The sequence below is a fragment of the Pseudorca crassidens genome, chromosome 4 (genome assembly GCF_039906515.1).
Source record: "Pseudorca crassidens isolate mPseCra1 chromosome 4, mPseCra1.hap1, whole genome shotgun sequence".
Lineage (NCBI taxonomy): Eukaryota > Metazoa > Chordata > Mammalia > Artiodactyla > Delphinidae > Pseudorca > Pseudorca crassidens.
The window spans coordinates 72,264,023-72,285,026 of NC_090299.1; the positions used below are offsets into that span (position 1 = coordinate 72,264,023).

General features: G+C 45.2%; 2 long non-coding RNA genes and 1 other non-coding gene across 15 annotated transcripts in view; 1 reads left to right on the forward strand and 2 right to left on the reverse strand.

Annotated features, from left to right (window-relative positions):
* LOC137223712 (uncharacterized) lies at window positions 1-16,599 on the reverse strand. 11 transcript variants are annotated; one of them, XR_010943013.1, is made up of 8 exons: window positions 16,218-16,590; window positions 15,105-15,216; window positions 10,264-10,328; window positions 6,752-6,889; window positions 3,465-4,214; window positions 2,984-3,070; window positions 1,693-1,826; window positions 1,305-1,585 (listed from the first exon to the last, which is right to left on the reverse strand). It is a non-coding gene; the product is annotated as an uncharacterized lncRNA (long non-coding RNA). The 11 variants fall into 11 exon arrangements; XR_010943007.1 differs by having other exon boundaries at window positions 1-1,329; window positions 1,529-1,585; window positions 1,693-4,214; window positions 16,218-16,594; XR_010943010.1 differs by having other exon boundaries at window positions 1,693-3,070; window positions 3,482-4,214; window positions 16,218-16,593.
* LOC137224163 (small nucleolar RNA SNORA26) lies at window positions 6,379-6,500 on the reverse strand. The gene has a single exon (XR_010943263.1). It is a non-coding gene; the product is annotated as a small nucleolar RNA SNORA26 (small nucleolar RNA).
* Window positions 16,315-21,004, forward strand: part of LOC137223713 (uncharacterized) — a 16,203-nt gene continuing 11,513 nt past the window's right edge. For 2 of the 3 annotated variants that reach the window (XR_010943016.1, XR_010943015.1), the window contains exons 1-2: window positions 16,315-16,382; window positions 17,049-18,762. This is a non-coding gene — a long non-coding RNA (uncharacterized lncRNA). The remainder of the gene's footprint in view (window positions 16,383-17,048; window positions 18,763-21,004) is intronic. The other variant, XR_010943017.1, reaches the window with a different exon arrangement.

The following is a 21,004-nucleotide window of genomic DNA, read 5'->3' on the forward strand; positions in this document are numbered from 1 at the left end:
GGAAATTCATTAACAATAAACTTTGTATCAGTTTTTGTCAAAAAGGCCACGGAGAAAGTAGTGGTGGCCTACCTACCCTTTACTGTTTTTCTCCATTTTACAGAAGAAAATTGAGATTGTGTCAAGAATCTAGATTTCTTTTCCGATCACTTCCCCCAACTGCTTAGAACATTCCTGCCACTCTAATTCAGCATCCCATGACCCTCATCTATCCAGGTACCACAAAATACCCAATACTGAAAGCAGAACGCTCATCTTTTAATGGTTTCTCTAGTTTCAGTGCAAGAGTTTAACTACTGTTTGCTTACACACACAGGAAAGGAACAATAGAGGACTTCTGCTCAGGAGCCCCCCCTCTTACTATGCCCTGTACCACTGGAACAGTTTCCATATTTTATCTTCTTTTGATACCAATATCACTATGAACAATAAACCCACCTCTAAGGATGTACCCAGAATACTGTTCATTTTTCGGCACAGCTTGAAATAACTTTTGAAATAATTTTCTCTATGTGAAGTTGTCAATTTGCTATAATGTTCATTAGTTCGCTTATATTCAACTTTCAGTTGTCTTTTTGCAAAGCTAAGTATATGTACGTATACATACAGGCATACCTCGTTTTATTGCTTCACTTTATTGCACTTTGCAGATACTGCATATTTTACAAATTGACGGTTTGTGGCAACCCTGTGTGGAGCAAGTCTGTTGGTTCTATTTTTCCAACAGCATTTGCTCACTTTGCATCTGTGTCACATTTTGGCAACTCTCGCAATATTTCAAACGTTTTCATTATTATTATATTTCTTACGGTGATCTGTGAAGTCACTATTGCAAAAAAGATTGACTTAATGAAGGCTCAGGTGATGGTTAGCATTTTCTAGCAAGAAACTATTTTTAATAAAGGGATGTGCATTGTTGTTTAGATATGTTGCTACTGCATACTTAATAAACTACAGTATAGTGGAAACATAACTTTTATTTACACAGGGAGACCAAAATATTTGTGCGACTCCCTTTATTGCAGTGGTCTGGAACCAAACCCGCAATATCTCCAAGGAATGACTGTGTATTTTTTCTTCTTTCCTCTGCTCTATGAAAGGTTGCACACTCGATACCAGTTCTGCATCTTGCTCTTATTTTCAGTAATGGTATAGTCTTTTTTTTTTTTTTTGGCTGTGCTGCACGGCACGTGGGATCTTAGTTCCCCAACCAGGGATTGAACCCGTGCACCCTGTATTGGGAGTGCGGAGTCTTAACCACTGGACCACCAGGAAGTCCCAGTAATGGCATAATCTTTAGCAAGTTATCTACCCTTCCAATTTATTCATCTGTAAAACGGGAAGAACACTGTGTGAGAACTAAATGGAATAATGTAAGGACAGGAGCAACCGAGTGACACGTGCAATACGATAAATGCTACCTCCACTTGGTCCCTACAGCCCCCCTCGCTGCTGCTGCCCATAATCATAAGACAGCTACAACTCATACCAGACAAACGACCCTTTAGACCGTAGATTAAATGCTCACGGGAAATCAGGAGAGTACAGCAGATCATCCCAGATTAAATGGTCTACAGCTTTCTCCCTAAGGGAAATAAAAAGAAAGTTTTCAGTCAGTTATTAAACACAGTTTGAGTCAAATTTAAAAGGATTTCCACAGAGCCTGTGTACATGTACACTGGATTCTTTCACCTTCCAACAAAATCAAGGTTTCCAAATTCCCTTATGTATTTGAACACATTCTCTGGTGTATCAAGAAAAGTTTAAAAAGTGTTACTGGGACGAAAACTTTTTCTTTACCAACTTAGGGTGAAGTACTTGGGGGCCTGTGAATTAACAGACAGATTAATAGGAGCCAAGATTATTATACATGTAGGCAAGAGCATGCTGTAGGGAGTAAGGATTTATATACCAGCTTAATAGGATGGGGGTGGGGTGGGGAACAGTATTAAGGCCTCAGTGGGAAAGTATGGAAGGTTCTCCCAGGATGTATTTACGCAGTTCCTTGGCAGGTCCTGATGCAAGAGAGGGCTTACAGCAGCTGAATACTTAGAAAGACCTGCTTTACTTATCAAAGGGAAGTTCAGAGAAAATTTTTTGGTTTTTTAGTGTTTTTTTTTTTTCCCAGCAGCTGCTGTTTGTTCAGATGGTCTCAGTTTCAATAGTCATTATGCCATTTTGGTGAGGTTAGTCCCTTCATTTCCCTGTTATAACCTATCATGAAGTTTCACAGGCAAGGAGCTGGGGAGATTGCTGTGGGGACACATGGATTAGATGTCGGGAGGTAAGAGATCTGCGAACAAAAACACAAGATAACAAGGATGAATAAGCATAAAAGGGCAACTCCCAACACACAGCCCCATCTTTCACTGAACCAGTCTCTTATTCTCGAGGTCAGTCCAATTAATTCTTGCTTCACTCATTTTATGTACGATGTCAACCCGTTCTTTTATACGGTTCAAACCATCCTGTACTTCTTTTGATTTATTTACATACGAGCAGCACTGTCTGCCAATGACGGCACAGTGTTCCCTGTTGGGCAGCCTGTGTAGCCAGGAGACGGCGATTTCAGAGCACAGAGGTGAAACCGCTAACCCCTGACGGACGTGCTTTCAAGGTCTGCGGGGTGCCAGTGAATCCTTGTTCCATGACTTTGGAAACGTTCAGAATTGCTTCTTCCAGATCAGAAGTTTTCAAGTTTGGAAAAAGGGTCCTTACTGAATCAGTATTGCGATACATGAGTGGCTTGCCTACAATGTCTGGCTGGATGTGTCCACGTGGTGCTACTTCATGCCCGAAGGAGCCCAGGTTTATAATCCGGCTAGCATTTCAAGTGGGATAACTAGTGAGGGAAGGTGCCAGGTAGCCGAGTCCACAACGCCCTGACCATTTAGGTGGGAACCCTTTATATACCTTATTGCCACACAAAATACACAGACCAGAGGTGTTCACAAACAAGGTCAGAGTGGAACCTGTGACCCACCAGGATGGAGTTCGGTGTCCATGGTGGCCTTTGTCATTAGTTATGTTGGCATCTGTATATCTCCATTTCCCATGTGCCTCTGTCAGGCTGTAAGAGCAAAACAGGCTACGAAATATCGGGTAAGAGGAGACCTTCAGTCTGGTTTTAGCAGCTACCGAGAAAGTTAATTCCAGAATTTTGGTCAACCCATTTGTGGCCTGGGGTATCAGGCAGACCAACCAGGGGAACAGCTGAGCTGTTCCAGGTCCTATTTGTGTGGCCTGCAGGCCAGGAATACTGTCCAGTGACTACGCAAACATTTGTATCATTATAATAATCAGTCTGGAACTCATTTATAACGTCTTTGGAGGATTTGAAGGTGTCATCTGTGGAATCAAACCAGTGTTTGATTACAGTATTGTTTTGGTATGTTACCTAGGAAGGGTCCAGTGCCGTTTTTATTTTCAATGCAAAGAGAAAATTTTCCCTCCAATACCCTCACCTGAGTGAAGGACAGACCTCAAGCCTCCATGGGGGCTCCCCAATGCCAAGTCACTCTGCCACAGGAGGAAGCAGAGTGCCTTCCATACATCCACTGTCCAGAATGGGTCCACCAGGTGCTTGCACTGGCAGGGACAAAACCTAGTTCAGGTTCTGGTGCGTAATTTAGACGCTGACATAACCAGCAATTAGACTGATTAGTTAAGATGGCCAGGGTCTGAAAGATTGGTGTGAGTGGGTGTTGTGGCCATGCTAAAACTGTTGAAAAAGCAGTAAGAATTCGCTGACGCAAGACATAGTCCGAAAGGGAGCCCGTAGTGGGGGAACAGAGGGAGGATAGGTTTAGACAAGCAACCTCCAGTCAGTCCTTCTGTAACTGAAAGAGGAAGGGTTTTGTTTAAATTTCTATGTCAGAAAATTCTGCAGGTCAGGCAGAGGTTGCAAGGGAAGATAAACGGAGACAAAATTCTTGATCAGAGATCTTGGGTAAAGCTGTCTACTCTGTGGTGTCGTCTGCTTCTGGAGCCTGAGTAAGCTCTTGAAATCCTCAATTTGAGGTCACGCATAGGGATGGCCTTCTAATTGTCCTGGGGGGGGGGTGATGACATGGATCTAGCTTGGTATCGCATGTGAATCCAGGAGGACTTTTATTCTGATGACAGGGTAGATGGTTAGCGGTACTTCCTAAGGCCTCTCCCAGCAAGGTGACAATGTACGTTTTCTTCTAAAAATGTTGATGTATACTCATCTCCTGGAAGAAAGGGATGGCAAGGCCTGTCAGTGAGGACCATGCTTTTTTTCACCTGTTGATGAGACGCACCAAGTATAGACGGTCTTGTATATAACTAGTTAGAGTACTGAATTGTTCACTCAAGTCCCCATGCTGCTTGCCCAATCCAGGAATGGAAGGTTTAGAGATGCCAGCTGGCACTGGGGTGACTAAAAACTATTTCAAAAGGGATCCATTTGGTTTATCCTGGATCTGTATAAGGGCCAGGGATAATGCTTCTAGCCATATAAGTCTAGTTTCTAGATAGATTTTTTTTCCCCTCTGGCATTCTTTTTTATGTCTACATTTTAAGGTCTTCCTTCCCCTGAGGATAAGGGATGGTAGGGAGTATGAAATGTTAACAAATATCCTCTCAGAGTCTTTGTGAGCAAGTGATTTGTTTCTGCTGTAAAGTGAGTTCCTTGGACAAACTAATGGTTACCAGTGGAGGCGGGGGGGAGGCAATATAGGGGTGGAGGACTGGAGGGTACAAACTATTGGGTTTGTAGGCTACAAGGATATACTGCACAACACGGGGAATACAGCCAATATTTTGCAACAACTGTAAATGGACTGTAACCTTTAAAAATTGTATGCAAAATTTAAAAATTAAAAAAAAAAGTTCCTTCGTCAGATTCAGTTCATAAAGAAATGCCAAAACAAGGAATAATCCAAGGTACTAGTTTGTTACAACTGTTGTGGCATCAGTATGTCTAGCTGGCTAGCACAGACCATCCACTAAACATGCAGACAATAACTCAACAGTGAAAAGAGCCTAGGGCTGGAGGTAAGTCTAAAAGTCCACCTGGAGTGCCATAAAGGACAGTGTGGGTCTTGGAAGACTCCCTGAGCTACATTGGTTCCCTCCAGAAACTTGGTAAGATTTATAGGTGGTACACTGGGAAATAATAAGTACCAGTACCTGCAGAGGTCAAGAATCTGTGGAACTGCCAAAGTGTGCTAACAGCCTGACAGATTCTAAAGGCTCATCTAGTCGGTATAAATGTCTGTAGCTTTCCCTTTTGCCAATGTATCAGCTCTAGGAAGAGCTATGAGTTTTGTAGCTTGGGCTGATTTTCTAGTGGGCAGCATGCAGCAATGTTTGCTCTGGGATAGTCAGCTTCCCTGAAAATTTTGTTTACAAGAGCCATCACATAGAAGAGCATGTCTGGCTTGCTAAAGGACATGTCCAAGAGGTCTTCTTGTGGTTCAGAAATCATCTAGATGGTTGTAAGGTAACCATGTGGAATGGCTCTTTATCATGAGGGGTTTAAGAGTATTAGGTACAAGGTGAGGTACAAGATGATGGAGGGGTAATTAACGGGCTTGTTCATAGGTGGTCTGTCATTGAGTAGAGAGGTGTTGTGTTTTATGGACTTGTAAGAACTGATACAGCATGGGAACAAAAAGGTGAAAAGGGGAAACTTGTGTAAGGCTACTGGCTTGTGAATCAGGGTGGCAGCCAAGTTAATGTACTTAGGCACAGGGGCATGTCTGATCCCATAGGATCCCAACTGACATGAGAAATATTCTATGGCGTGTATGTGAAAGGGAAAAGGTTGTCCTTTTCCCTTAGATAGATGCAGGAATACCTGCATCTATCCCACTCTTCTCATGGCAATATAGGTGGAAAGGTTTGTCAAAACTGAGTAATCTGAGGGCTAGGAGATGGACAATGTGAATTTCAATGCTTCAGTAAAGGATTCTGTGGTGTATCTGGGAGGAAGGCATATAAGGGTTTGGCAGGGGCAGCGAAGTTGGTAATCCACTGGTGGCAAGAGCCAGCTACCCACAAAGATTTGCATAATCGTTCATCTTTGGGAGGGGGATGGACAAAATTGAGTCAAAGCATTTGGGGTGAGTTTTTGCATACCCTGAGATATTTCATGACAGGAGGAGGTAACTCTCGTTTCTACCCAGTGAAATGTGACTCTGGAGGTTTTATGACCTTTGTCAGCTGGTGCATTTAGATGTTCTCAATTTATAGTCTTTATATCATTCTAGCGGGTTGTCCCTGCCTTCAATGACAAATACCAACACTTGTACTATCAATGCTAAGGTTAAGTTTGAATCCATCGCTTCTGCTCGGAGCTGTGTAAAAATATCACAAAGGTGCTCACAATGAAAGGAAATTTTCTTCTGGTTCAGCTGTGACTCCAGACAGGCTCCAAAGAGGAGTTCTACAATCTCTTCTCTGGGTTTTATGGAGACTTTCTTTACCCTTCTGTGTTAGCCTCTTAAGGCACTGCGTCAACCTTAAAAGGGCACAAGAAAGGGCGATCTGGGTTTTTCACAGGGTTCTCTACGATTTCCTGCGTTCCTCTCTCGTCAACGTCCGTGGACCTCAGCAGTTTCTTTAACCGAGTCTGAAAACCCACTAGAAGCAGCTGTTCTGCTTGTGAACGTCCCTTTCCTTTGTTAAAGGAGAGCCGGAAACACGTGCTTGGGAATCCTCCAGTAGTCACTGACCACGTGCTCGAGCCCGCGTCATTTCATTTCCCTCAAAGACAAGCACATACCTGCGCTTAGAACTCAGGCCGCTGCACCCGCAGTCGTTGGAGACAAACTCCCCAGGCTCACGGTCGGTCCGAGACCCGCTGTTGCCGCCGCAGGCTGGGCCTGGCCCGAACCCGCTGCAAAGTAGCCGCGGCTGCGCCCTGGGGAAGCAAAGCCTAAACTTGTTACCACGCGCAGGCCAGCAGGCCGGGAAGCCTCCGGGAGGCTGGGCGCAGTGTGTGTGCTTCGCGCGGCCCCGGGACGGGCACTGCCGTCCCCTCCCTCCCACCCCTCCCCGGACCGCTGAGGGCTGCTCTACTCCTGCGTTCTGGCCGCCGGGAGCAGCGGAGCTCCGGGTGGGCAAAGCTCGAGGGGACGCGAGGCAAGCCCAGCCCCACCCGGGCCCGCGGACCGGCCGGGAACCCTCCCCGCCGCAAAAGACCGCAGACTAGGGTAACACTCACCGCCCAACTCCGGGGTACAAAGAGACCCACGACCCGCGGAGACCCAGCAGGTGGGGCGGGACCTGGAGGAGGGCTGCGGGGCGGGCAGCCAACCCCCGGGACGGTTGGGGAGGGGGCAGGACGGGAGGAGGGCCGTGGTGTAGGCAACCAATCCCAGGGAAGTTTCTGGCCGAGAGGGGCGGGGCCCCCGGCCTTTCGACTTTGGCTGCGGCGGGAGAGCTAGCTGACTGAGCCGAGCGTGCCTTTTGGAGCCACAGGGAGTCCGCGCGCGGAAACCGGATTTATCTGGCGCTTCCCCAGGCCTTAGCCCTCGTGCATCTGGTTCTCCCAGGCCAACGTTCCTTCCACAAGAACTCTCCTAGCGAGGCCTTCTCCTGTATCCTCTCCTCAGGTTAGCGCCTGGTCCAGGGCTCCCGGTCACACAACCCCCTAGAATGCAGAGCTGCTCGTTCCTATGCCACAGTTTAATTTGAGTGCCTACTACGTGCCATGCACCCTTCTAGTCTTTAAAAAGGCGAAACAAAGGCCTTTGATATTCTAGTGGAGAACAAAAACAGAATCAAGATGTAAAAATAAAATGTCGTAGGGTAATAAGTGATAAGGAGAAAAACCTAAGTATTTTATTACAACTTGGAAAACTAAAGATAGAGACAGTAGTCTTTGCTGTGAACAAATGCCCCTTATGGCACTAAGAAACAAAGAAGCAAAACTTATCATGACTAGCGTTACTGTGCTGCTTTGGAAAATATATTTCACTGTAGAAATAACTAAATATGATGGAAGGCTCTTTACCAGAGATCCCGAGTAGGGTCCTATTTGGATCCATATCGCAGAGGGGACCAAGATGGACAAGGACAATGGCCCTGGGCTGCGGGACACATGGTCCACAGTCCTGGTGGCAGTCACTAGTGAGAGGCTGCTTGGGAAGGAGGCTAACTGTCATGGGGATGGGATAGTGGTCTTCAAACCCTTCAGATTCCCAGGTCTCCTCTCCCAGCCCTGAATAGGCCTGCAGCCTGCTTTATCCTTCCCAGTGTTCTCTCAGCTGGGGGGAACCCTTCCCCCAGAGCAGCACCAATCCCACTGCTCTGGTCTGGGCTCCAGTCCTATTGGCTTCCTCAGCCCTCCCAGGCTATTTATTTTTTATCTCCTGCCTCTTCAAATTTCTCTCTCTTTTGCTCTTCAGTCTGGCTCAAGAAATGGGTGTAACCACTATTCACACTGCCCTTTGCTTATGCTGATTCACTGCCCCATTTATAACTCTGTTTATTTCATTGATGTCTCTTTTCCTCCCTTTCCCTTCTAAATTACCTTTTATTTTCCCCAAGCTATTTTTACCTTCCAAAACATGTGTGTTTTCACAGTACAGCTGAGTAAAGCCAGGGGTGAGGGGAACAGTGATTGTGAAATAAAGTGGAAAGAGAGAAATGCTCAGTCCTTGGAAGGAATTGCCTCCTGTTGGGCTGTGTTTATTCATTTATAGAACTCATGTGTATTGAGAGCTACCATATGCCAAGCCCTGTGGTAGACCTAGAGGTACACAGATAGTAAGAAAAAGAAAAACAAACAGAACAAATCATGGACCTTGCCCATGTGGAACTTTTAGTCTAGTGGGTAAAACATATTAATACAAGAATCACATTTTTAAAATGTGAAATTACCACTTAAGAGCTAAGATGGAGGTCAGAGACTCAGCTGTGAGGTTGAGGAAGGGGTGATTAAGCAGAAAATTGAAGATGAGTTTATGAGGCAAAGCAGAGGAGCCTGGGGTTTAGTTCCACGTAGAGGGAAGAGCATGTGCAGAGTGTGGGCTCCAGGAAGGAGCTCAGTGCATTGATGGGAATGTACGAAGGCTGCTGTGATTTCTGCACAAAAAGCCAAGGGATGGGGATGGAGAGAGATGCAGGATAGGCATGATATAAACTGGGCTTGGGGGTAGGGGACTGGGGTGTGGAGGGTGGGGTTATCTGGAGGTGCTGGTGGCTGCCAGAACTTGTAGACCACAAAATTGCCCATATATTAATGCTCATTAACAATGTGTTGTATACATGCAGGTCAGTAAAAGTTGATGTTTGCAAGGCTGGCATGTGTTCAGGCCAGCATGTTGAAGACAGTAAGAGCTAACCTTTATTGCCCACTTACTACATGCTCTGAACTCCTTAAACTGCTCTACACAGATTAGCTTATTTACTCCTTTCAGCCACCTACTGGGTACACGATTTCTCATTTTGTACCAGAGGACCCACATATTGCTAATATTTTTTGAGGGCTGTTCTCCTGCCACTCTAATAGTTTAGGTGGCTGGTAAACATATTAGGAATTGTGAGCACATCCAAACAGTGGGTCAGGTTCCTCCCCAACACGTGTACACAAACATAACCTTAGGGAAGGAAACTGAAATCATAGCTGCAATGGCCAAATGGTGGACACAGGATGGCAGCATGGAATTCTCAATTTCTGTAACTTTGAAGGTGCTTTTCCCTAAGAGTGATTGTGGAATTTCAATTAGAACTCTGAGAAAATCTAGAATTATGTTGATAGCCATATTAGAAGTTGCATGTTGACCAGCTGAACCTGAACAATGGTACTTGCTGTGCTATAGTATTTGATTATACTGGATTTTAAATATTGCTTTTTCTTAAAAAAAAAAGCGCTCTTTAAAATAATTACATGTTATCCATGAGAAATGGAGTATTGCCTGCCTTGTCAGTAAACAAAGGATGTCACAGTCATCAGCGACTGCAGCCGCAGCTGAAGGTAACCTGGTGAGCCCCAAGGGAACTCAAGAAGGAAAAGAATACCTGCCATCTAGCAGCCATCAGACTGCAGCCACTCCCTATGGTGAGTCCTGAGGAAACACCGATGTGAAAACACTGGATACTGGCCCGGAGAGTTGAGGTGCATATCAAAGGAATGATTTCAGTGAGCCCAGATTCTTGCATCTTCCTATGCATAGAAAAGCGCTAAATTCCTTAACTTGAGATATCTGGTTTTCTTTAATTTACAATAATCTTTTGACATTCAGACTACCTGCCCTTTGTTGCAAAACTCCTATATGTCCTGGCCCTTACCTCGCCTCCTTGGAGCAGTTCTCTCAGGGTTACTTGAGATGCTGCTACCTCCCGGGCTTGAAGTCCTAAAAATTTCCACCAAATAATACATAACTCTCAACTTTTAGGTTGTGAATATATATTTTTAGTCAACATCCATTATGCTTAGCATCCAATGTACTCTATGAAAGTAGTATATAAATTATATTTGGCCAGTTAAACTAATTAGCATAAGGTATCCAATTGAAAGTACAGCAAAAAATGGACTATTTAATTCTATTAAAGAAAATGAAAGAGCCAGACCTGCTCCTTCAGTAGCACAATTTAATGAGACTGCTTCAGATGAGTCCTGTTCTACATCAGAAAAGGAACACAAATCCCTCCAGCTTCTATTTCTGGCTCTACCACACACAGGCTTTGCTATTATACCCAGAGCAAGATGGAACCTGCTTTTTTTCCATCTGCAAAATGTAGGCAATGCTTTTAGCCTTTTTCACAGGAGGGGCAGGATTAATGAGAGCCACAAATGACCTTGACCTGTTTTGTAACTGCAGGTACCTTTTTATTGCTATATTTTCATGAAAAATGAAAATCTGCTGGATTTTTTTTTCTGACGAGTTAATATTAGGCTAAAACTTTAAAGTCTGGAATATGTACTTTATCAGCTGCTCTTTAAAATTCCAGTATCCAAATTTAAACAAAAGGAAAATAAGATAAATCTTTCAAGTGATAATCAAAACAGTAGGAAGTGAAAGGGTTGCCTTATAAACTGAGGTCTATTTGTTTTTTCAAAACTGTTATTTTCAGTAAGATTAGTAAGACTGAAATACATTATTAAAGCCATGTTGAATGAGGCTAGCTTGCTGGAAAAAACATGCCAGAAGTAAGTTGGCGTGTCAGGATATGGTCCACGTGTTTACATGTCAAGCCAGTTGAGAAGTTTGTGCTTTAGAATGATTGTTGATCACTCTGAGATCTTTCCATCAATCCCAATATGATGCCGCAGGCCTGGGATTGATGGTACATGAAGGAAGAAAAATTCTTAAACGTGGTGCTTTTGCAGAGCTCTGACTAGTCAGAGAGTATCTTTTCCATCCTAGGCAATGGTTACTGGTCTACATCACTGTAGGAGAACGCAGTCCTTATTTCAGCAATTAGGTCAGATACACATTATGATTTACTTGTTTCTGAAAGACAGAATCTAGGTCAGAATCATAAGGAACGAAATCAACTATTTCAAAATATATAGCTGGTTAGTGGGAAGTGCTTAATTCCCTATGCCTATAGGTTCCAGGTGGAGGTATTTCTAGTAGAATAACATGCTTGTCTGTCTCTGCTCCCTTCCTTCCTCTTCCCCAGGGAAGGAAGGGCTTCTCTCCCGGATGAGTTTGAAGGAGGAGCAGAGCAGGAAGGGGCAGCCTCTCCCTACCTCCGGGGCTCTGAGACCAGCTGGGCTGCAGTTGCTGATGTGAATTCTGTTTACTGCAACTGAGTCCATGTAACATATTTGCTTTGTGCTTCTGACCATGCTATTATTAATGTTTGTTATCTGGACTCTGAGATGAATTTTACACAATGAACAAAATGAATCCATATTCATAAAATTCTCCCATATCAAGTCTTATCTTATTTCAGAAACTCAGAGGAGAAATCACCCGTTTTATAGATGCCAGAACCCAGATGAAATGTAAAATAATGGATATTCTGTCTTTTGCTTGTGTTCACAGTCTTCCGTATTCTTCATGGCAGTGGCTGTAGAAGTACAGAGGGAATGGGAAAAGTGCAACATTTTTACATATACTTTTCCTACTTTAATTTTAACTAAGACCGTGGGCTGTACGAGGCCATCTCCTTAGATCTAACATAGTAGCTAAAACACACTTGAAGCTCAACACATATTTGTTGACTGAATGAATTATTAAATTCAGGGCATTTTAATTGAAAATGTTTAAAAACCATTTTAAGGTATTTCATAATGCCCTTAATCAAATTCAATAATAGACTACTTACAGGTAATCTGATCCAGCCTGAGGGTCTTACCAAGCTCCTTTTTGGGCAGACCCATCTTGAAGGTCATGAGTGTACACAACTGAGGAACCTTTTAAGCATTTATCACACAAAGGAGGGAACTACCACATTAGCATAGACCTCACATAAATATATAATACAGAAATACAGAATCCCAGCCAAACACTTCTGGATGGGAAGAGTTAAAAAGGATAGCATCTATCATCGACACTGATTACAAGGAAAATGATATCAGCCCTCTGGGGCCTGAAGCTCTAGCGTGTGCCCAGTAACGGCTGTCATTCATCATCTACCTCAACTTAGCCTGTGCCTCATGAGCCCCTTTCTACTTACTAAGTGTACTTCCTCTGCCTCCCTCTGACCTTTCTACATCACATCCTCCAACTGCCTGTCCTTGCTCCAGATGACATATACCGCTAGGGGTTCTCCTTCTCCTTCCCCAGACTCCTGGGGACTCTCATTTTCAGCCTCATGGGTGAAGGGTGGTCTCACTTCCATTTATGCACTTAATTGGGCAACAGGCACTAACTGAGCACCAGCTGTGTGGAGCACCGGGCTACGTGCCTGGGATACAAAGATGATCCAAACATAGTCCTGGTTCTCCAAGAGTTCATGGATGATGGTCAGACAGTACGTGATGTGGTCGAGGTGGCACCGGGCACTGTGGAGACAGAAATGAGACACAAAACCAGCCCCAGAAGAGTTCCAGGAGCAGGGCCTCCTTCCTCAGGTTGCCATGTCCCGGAAGAGATGGAGGTGGAGGTAGGCTTGAGAATTTTTTTTTTTAATTTTTAAATTTCTATTTTTTTTACAGTAGGTCCTTGTTGGTTATCTATTTTAAAAATAGCAGTGTGGGGCTTCCCTGGTGCCGCAGTGGTTGAGAGTCCCCCTGCCGATGCAGGGGATACGGGTTCGTGCCCCGGTCCGGGAAGATCCCACATGTCGTGGAGCAGCTGGGCCCGTGAGCCATGGCCGCTGAGCCTGCGCGTCCGGAGCCTGTGCTCCGCAACGGGAGAGGCCACAACAGTGAGAGGCCCACATACCGCAAAAAAAAAAAAAAACAAACAAAAAAAAAAACAGCAGTGTGTACATGTCAGTTCCATGCTCCCTAACTATCCCTCCCCCCCACTATTCCCTCCCCACCCCGGTAACCATAAGTAACCATAAGTTGGTTCTCTAAGTCTGCTTCTATTTTGTAAATAAGTTCACTTGTATAATTTTGTTTTTAGATTCCACATATTAGCAATATCATATGATCTTTGTCTTTCTCTGATTTGCTTCATTTACTATGATAATCTCCAGGTCCATCTATGTTGCTGCAAATGGCATTATTTCATTCTTTTTAATGGCTGAGTAGTATTCCACTGTATATATGTACCACATCTTCTTTATCCATTCCTCTGTCAATGGACATTTAGGTTGCTTCCATGTATTGGCTATTGTAAACAGTGCTGCAATGAACATTGGGGTGCATGTATCCTTTTGAACCATGGTTTTCTCTGGATATATGCCCAGGAGTGGGATTGCTGGATCATATGGTAGCTCTATTTTTAGTTTTTTAAGGAACCTCCATACTGTTCTCCATAGTGGCTATACCAATTTACATTCCTACCAATAGTGTAGGAGGGTTCCCTTTTCTCCACACACTCTTCAGCATTTATTGTTTGTAGATTTTTTGATGATGGCCATTCTGACTTGAGACTTGAGAATTTTGAACAAGTTCCAGATCCAGAACAAAAGGCTTTGTGAAGCTCAGTTTGTGCTCAGACGAAGAGGAATAGTTAGATGTGGGCTCAGCAGAGGAAGGAAAGGAAAGTTCTGCAGACGTTACAGAAAATGTCAGTTTAGATTTGGGGGCTTAGAAACAGCACTCATCCCTCTTTTTGATGGGGCCTTATTGGCACTTTTTAAAAATTGGGGTTAGAGAATCAGGGCTAAGGCATAAAAAGGGTCCATTTACTAAAATTCTTATAATACATCAGGAAAAATTATGTGTGTGCTGTAGGTATTTTACTGCCATTTTAGAGGAGGTTTATGGTTTCTTAACAAGCTTCATTCATTATAACGTGCATACTTGTATAGACAAGTTGAGGAGAAAGCTTAATTGACATTAATCCCAAAGGTGTTGATGGGAAGGGCTTTTTTTGTTTGTTTGGTTGTCTTTGAAGTGAAGATCAGAGGTGATTCTTTGTCACCCACAAAACTTTGATGTTTTCCTGCCCTAATGCTCACAGTCAGGATGTAAACACAAATATACACTGGCAACATCCACAATCACTTTAGGACTAGGTGAGAAATTTGTTAAGGAAAATATTTGTTACTGCTCAATGTGGCTTTGAAATGTTCCTGGGCCCCCTGGAGGGGAAGCTAGTTCTAGAACAGAAGTATTAACATCCATTAACAAACAAAGTCTACGTAAAAAGCCAGTTTAACACACTGCAAATGAATGTATCAAAATGGCAAAGAAAAAATAAAAAGGGTGGGGGGGGGATGGGGGGGACACTTGCTTTAGTACAGCTGGAGTGGGAGTGTATAAGGATGTGAGTCTGACTGAGTTTTGGAGCCGGACAGGCTCAGCTTTGAATCCTGGCTCTGTTATTTGCTAGCTGTGCGCCTTCAAGCAAATTACATCTTCTCAGCTTCCTCATAAATAAAATGGAGATAATAATATTGCTGTTAGGATTCACTGCAATTACATAGTTAAGGTGCCTAATATATAAGTACATGCTCAAAATGGTAGATATGTTGATCTTGAGCAAAACAGTCATTTCACAAAATTTTAACTGATGTCTTAAAGGATATGGTATGAATTTTAAGTGTACTAAATGCCCTACCTTGCCAGCTCTTCATGGTATGATATTGGCTTATGTGTTTCATTGTTGCCATGGATGCTGAAGATGCCAGAGAGGATTCATCAAAGGATATGGATGAAACCTGGTAGAGAACCTGAGGACCAATTTATTCACACACATAACGACAATTATTCCATATATTGTATTAACACAAGCATCGATGAGTTCTGGTTATATCTGGCTGTCTCTTACAAATATTATCCTCTGCTTAATTTATAACCTGATATACCTAGGTGGAAGTAGTACTTTTGTTAGGTAGTTAGACATTAGCAGCAAGGAGGTGACAGTGGTGAGAAAACCAAGACGAAATCAAGTCACACACGCAGTCATCTGGGGACTCTCCCTTGACACCACCCAGACAGGTAAAACTATGGTCGTGTGGGGGGCAGTTTATCCTGATAATAGAGGGGCACAGTAACACAAGGGAAGGTCCCCCAGCTGCGCATGCCCAGACCAGACAGGCGTATAACCTATAGTAAACCCAAACTCATTATACCATAATTATAAAAAATCTACATGTGGTTTTGCCGCCCCACCCCCACCCCGTGGGCGTTTCTTAGCGATCCAAGGGTGAGAGCATGCGCAGCAGTAAACTTGTTACATAGTTCGGGACTGTCAATCAAATAATGATCCCCTGTCACTCACCCCCGCCTCCCTGCAAAATGCTCCTTAAAAGCACCCTTAAGCGTGTATAGGAATGCTGTTTTCCATTCGCAGAAACAGCGCGCTCTCTCTCCCTCTGAGAGTGTACCTCTGGGTCGATAAAATTTGCTTTGGCGTTGCTTCACTTCGCTGAAACAGCCCGCTCTCAGAAACAGCCTACTCACTCTCTCTCTCTCCCCCCTTCCCCTCCTGTCCCTCCCCTCCTCCTCCTCCCGCCTTCTCTCTCCCCCTCCCAGAGTGTACCTATGCTTAAATAAACTTTGCTTTGTGCTTAAGCTTAACGGGGTAGTTTGCAATTCTTTGCTTACTATCGTGAACCGAGATTGCTGGTCCGGGCCTTCCGTTGACCTCCTCGGTTCAAGCTATTTTGTTATAACGTACGTCCACCCCGTGACACTGCTCTTACCGTCCACCCCGTGACACTGCTCTTACCGTGAGTCGAATCCGCAACGGTACGTTTGGGCCACGGCCTAGTAGCTCCCCCGGCTTCCTGATCAGAGGTATGTTTGCGACGCCTACTTTGCGGCTTCCCCGCGCCTGCTTTGCAGCTTCCCGCAGCCTGCTTTACGGCTTTCCCCGCTTTCACGTTCGCTAAAGGTAGGATTACGCCCGCCGGCTGACTAGCACCTTCCCGGGGTTTCGTCCATTTGCATGACAGTTGCCCCGCCTGTCTTACATGCCTCTGCTCCTTGCCTCATTCACCTGAGAAGGGACTACTCTGTCGCTGCTAACGTGAAATGGCCCTAATGCTGTTTTATTTTCCTACAACTCTCCTTCCCGGCCTCTCGCTTGCGTCCTTCACCACTGCCGGCAGCAACGGTGGACGAATTGCCACCTTCTGACTCTGTTAAGTGTTTACACCTCTCCTGTCAAACCGACCTCCTGATCAGCTTCCTTGAATCACGGCTATAGAGAAGGCTTCACACCTCTCTCTGGATCAGCTTACTAGACCTCCTAATCATTTTTTCTGTCACTGACTGGAACCGAGATCAACAGTGGGACTCAGGGAGGTCTTTTTCCCACTTTCATTTCGGGGCCCTTTTTTCCGTTTCTGAGACTCGAAGGAGCTTTCTTCTGTGGATAGGTCAGGCTGATGGCCACCCCAGACACCCAATCTGTTATATTTGTGAGGACTTCCAGCAGTTCCATACACCACTTTTTGGCCAGACTGCTCTAATTTGGGATCCCCTCATTCTTTTCCTTGTCGTCTTAAACATCTGTTTTACATGGTCCCTAAGGAAAACCAACTCTTCCTCCCCTCAGCCACCTAGAACAGTTTCCATCACTTACCAGACCTTGCCGATCGCCAGCCTGTCAGGAGTCTCCAGGGACTTGCCTTTACGGTCCTGATCACCTGCATAGGAGCCTTGGCCCACTGGCAATGGGAAAGAAGGAATAGCCACGCTATTATAAGATTCAGGAGCCAGAGAGTACAAACAAACGGCTCGTTAAGGAGAGGGAATCTCTCTTGGTGACACAGCCTCAATGCGGTGTGTTCCCTCTACCTAAAAACCAGTTGCTCATCCAGGTGAAAGAATCTCTGTAGGTGACAGAACCATTGGCACATGGTCTGTTCCTCTCCGTGAATGTTGCGTGTCCTCACTGCCAGTAACGGCAAGGAAAATGGAGTGAGATTCCCTATGTTCAAGCCTATTTCGCTCTTAGAGATAAGGAAGAACTCTGCAAGACTTGTAAAATTGACTCTGCTGTGCTAGTCCTGATGAGACAGCCCCCATCCTCTCCTCGAGAGGATCCATCTGAGCGGGGCCATGCTAAAAGGGAACCTGAACCAGATAAGAGCCATAGGGAGAAAATCTTTAAACCTGGGGATAGCACTAAACCCACCCCATTCTCCATCTAATCCCCCTTTGCCACCGATAGCCCCCTTAACGCCTTACCTGGGAGATCTGACTCCCACAAGGCCTCCCCCTAGAATTTGCCCTTTGGTGGAGACAACGGGTGAATTTGGACCCCAACTCATTCAGAAGACTTTTACTCTTCTAGAGTTAAAGCACATCAGACAGAAACTAGGTAAATTTTCTGATGATCCTAACCACTACGTTGACAACTTCGGCTTTTGACTTAGCCTGGAAGGATGTCATGATAATCTCAGAGTGAACTCTATCAGATACTGAGAAAGTAAAGGTCCTAAAGGAGGCCTGCAACTTTGTGGACAGCCTCCATTTATCCAGCTCAAAATATCCTGTGGGGGATACCACCATTCCCCATAAGGACCCTTACTGGGATTACAATAACCCCAATGGACAATGGGAAAAAGAACATCTTATAATCTGTATAAAAGCTGGACTCAAAACAAGAAGAAGGAAACCCATTATTTCCTCAAAGTTTTCTGCCATCAGCCAGGAACCCAATGAAAACCCTACAGCCTTCCTGGAAAGGCTCAGGGAGGCAATAATTAAATATAGCAACCTAGACCTGGACTCCCTTGAAGGAAAAACCATTTTAAAGGATAGGTTCCTTACCCAGTCTGCACCGGACATCAGGAGGAAGCTCCGAAAGCTTACGCAGGAGCTCAATGTTAATCTAGATGAATTTCTAGCTACAGCCACCACTACCTTTTATAACTGGGACCAGGAGAAGGAGGTCAAGGCTCGGGAGAGGGAAAAGAGAAAAAAAAATAGGCAGGCCCAATTATTGGCAGCCCTACAGGGGCAAACCTCATCCGGAGAAGCCCGGACCCGTCCCAACGGAAGCCAAGACCGGTGCCGAGTCTGCAAAAAGCCTGGCCACTGTGCGAGGGAATGCCCCAACAAGGACAAGCCTCCTAAGATACCCTGCCCAAAATGCCAAAGAAGTGGCCATTGGGTAGCCAACAGCCCTTGGGCTGAAAGGCCGAGGGGCCAGGGGCAGCCCCTTGGATGGCCCTAGATTGACAGGGGCCTTCCACTCCAGATGGACCCCCTGTTTAATGTCAGTATTACTGGACTGGAGCCAAGGGCAAACCTGGATGTGGCAGGTAGGACCATATCTTTCTTATTGGATACAGGGGCTGCCTACTCTGTCCTAGTTTCCTTCTCTGGACCCTTCTCCTCCGACTCCTGTCAGGTTACAGGCGTCTCGGGTAAACTTACTACTAGGCCTTTCACTCTCCCTTTGTATTGTTACTGGGAAGGACATACATTCTCTCCTTCCTGGTCACACCTGAATGCCCCCACCCACTGTTAGGTAAGGGCATCATGAACAATCTGGGAACCAGACTGCTACTTGGGGGAACCACTGCAGTAACACCCCTCCAGTTCTTAGTCTTAGAGACACAGCCCCCTCTGAGGACTGGCACACCAGCCTTAGCTGAGTTGCCAGTAGGCCCCCAGGTCTGGGCCGATGGAATGCCAGGGGGAGCTATAACCGCCTCCCCAGTGCTTATCACCTTAAAGGAGCCAAACTCTTTCCCCAGTCAGAAACAATATCCAATTCGCCCAGAAGCCCCAAGGGGACTGCAGCATCTCATATCCAAATTTTTACAACATGGGCTACTTATTCCTTACAGTTCTCCCTGCAACACCCCTATCTTACCTGTTAAGAAGCCAAACAGAAAAAAAAAAAAAAGAAGCCAAACAGAGAATACAGACTGGTCCAAGACTTAAGAGCTATCAGTGAGGCAGTTGTCCCACTCCATCCAGTAGTCCCCAACCTGTACAACTTGTTGGGGACCATCCCAGGCACAGCCTTCTGGTTCACTGTGTTAGACCTAAAGGATGCCTTCTTTTCCATACCTCTGGACCCACGGTCCTACTACCTCTTTGCCTTTGAGTGACGTGGGGAAGGGAATAGAGAACAACAACTCACCTGGACAGCCCTACCCCAAGGGTTCCGAGACAGCCCTCACCTTTTTGGCTAGGCCCTGGCCTAGGACCTCCAAGATCTACGCCTGGAAGAAGGGACTGTCATCCAGTATGTGGATGACCTTCTTATTTGCTCCCCAGACCACGAGAGAGCCTTAACTCATGCTACCCAGACCCTTAACTTTTTGGCCAAATGAGGCTATAAAGTCTCTAAGTCCAAGGTCCAATTGGCACAGCAGGAAGTCAAATATCTGGGAATAATCCCCTCCCCAGGGCAACGCAGGATCTCCCCTGAGAGAATACAAGGGATTTTAGATCTGCCAGAGCCAGCTACCCAAAAACAGCTCCGAGCCTTTTTAGGCCTCACAGGTATTGCAGATTATGGATTCCTAATTATGGACTAAAAGCACAACCTCTTTATGAGGCCCTGAAAGGAAAATCTGACTCTGAACTTCTGCTCTGGGGCCCTAACCAAACCCGAGCTTTCCAGCAGCTAAAGACATTACTGTCTCAGGCCCCAGCCTTGGAAATCCCAAGAACTGATAGACCTTTTCAACTACTTGTGGCAGGAAAACAAGGGATGGCTTTAGGAGTCTTAACTCGGGAACTTCTCCCTGTCCGGAGACCTGTAGGATATCTGTCAAAGAGACTGGACCCGGTGGTCACTGGATGGCCCAGCTGTCTTAGGGTAGTTGCTGCTTTGGCCTTATTGGAGGAAGAAGCCTCCAAGCTTATTTTGGGGCAACCCCCGACAGTATATACCTCCCATCAGGTTACCTCTCTCTTGGAAAGGAAAGGCCATTTCTGGCTCACAGATCGCAGGATCCTCAAACGTCAGGCATTACTGTTGCAGAATCCAGACCTACGTGTCATGATCTATTTCTCTTTAAATCCAGCTACACTGTTCCTCTTCCCTGAGGAAGGTCTACCAGTTCATCAATGTGAAGATATAATATTTCATTCCTTGTTGCCCCGACCCGATCTAACCGATACTCCACTACAAAACCCTGAGGAAGTTTGGTTCACTGATGGAAGTAGTTTTGTTTCCGAAGGATGTAGAAGGGCAGGGTATGCAGTGGTCTCCTTGACACAGGTTACTGAGGCCCAGACTCTTCAGAACCTGGAGGGATGGGGACACATCTTGGGCTGGTTAAATGACTCCTTTTGTAACTATACCCTCAACTTTAATCAGACTAGCCTGGGGTGGGATTCCTGGTCAGCAGAAGATGACTACAAAGTATACGAAGGTAATTTCACTTTGTATTGGGGAAACTCAAGGAAAAATGCAACGATGCATTTGTTACATTTGTTATCTTCCACATCTGTAACTCTATTTCTGTTTTGTCGATAAGTTCATTTGTAGCCTTTTTTAATATTCCACATATAAGCAATATCATGATATTTGTCTTTCTCTGT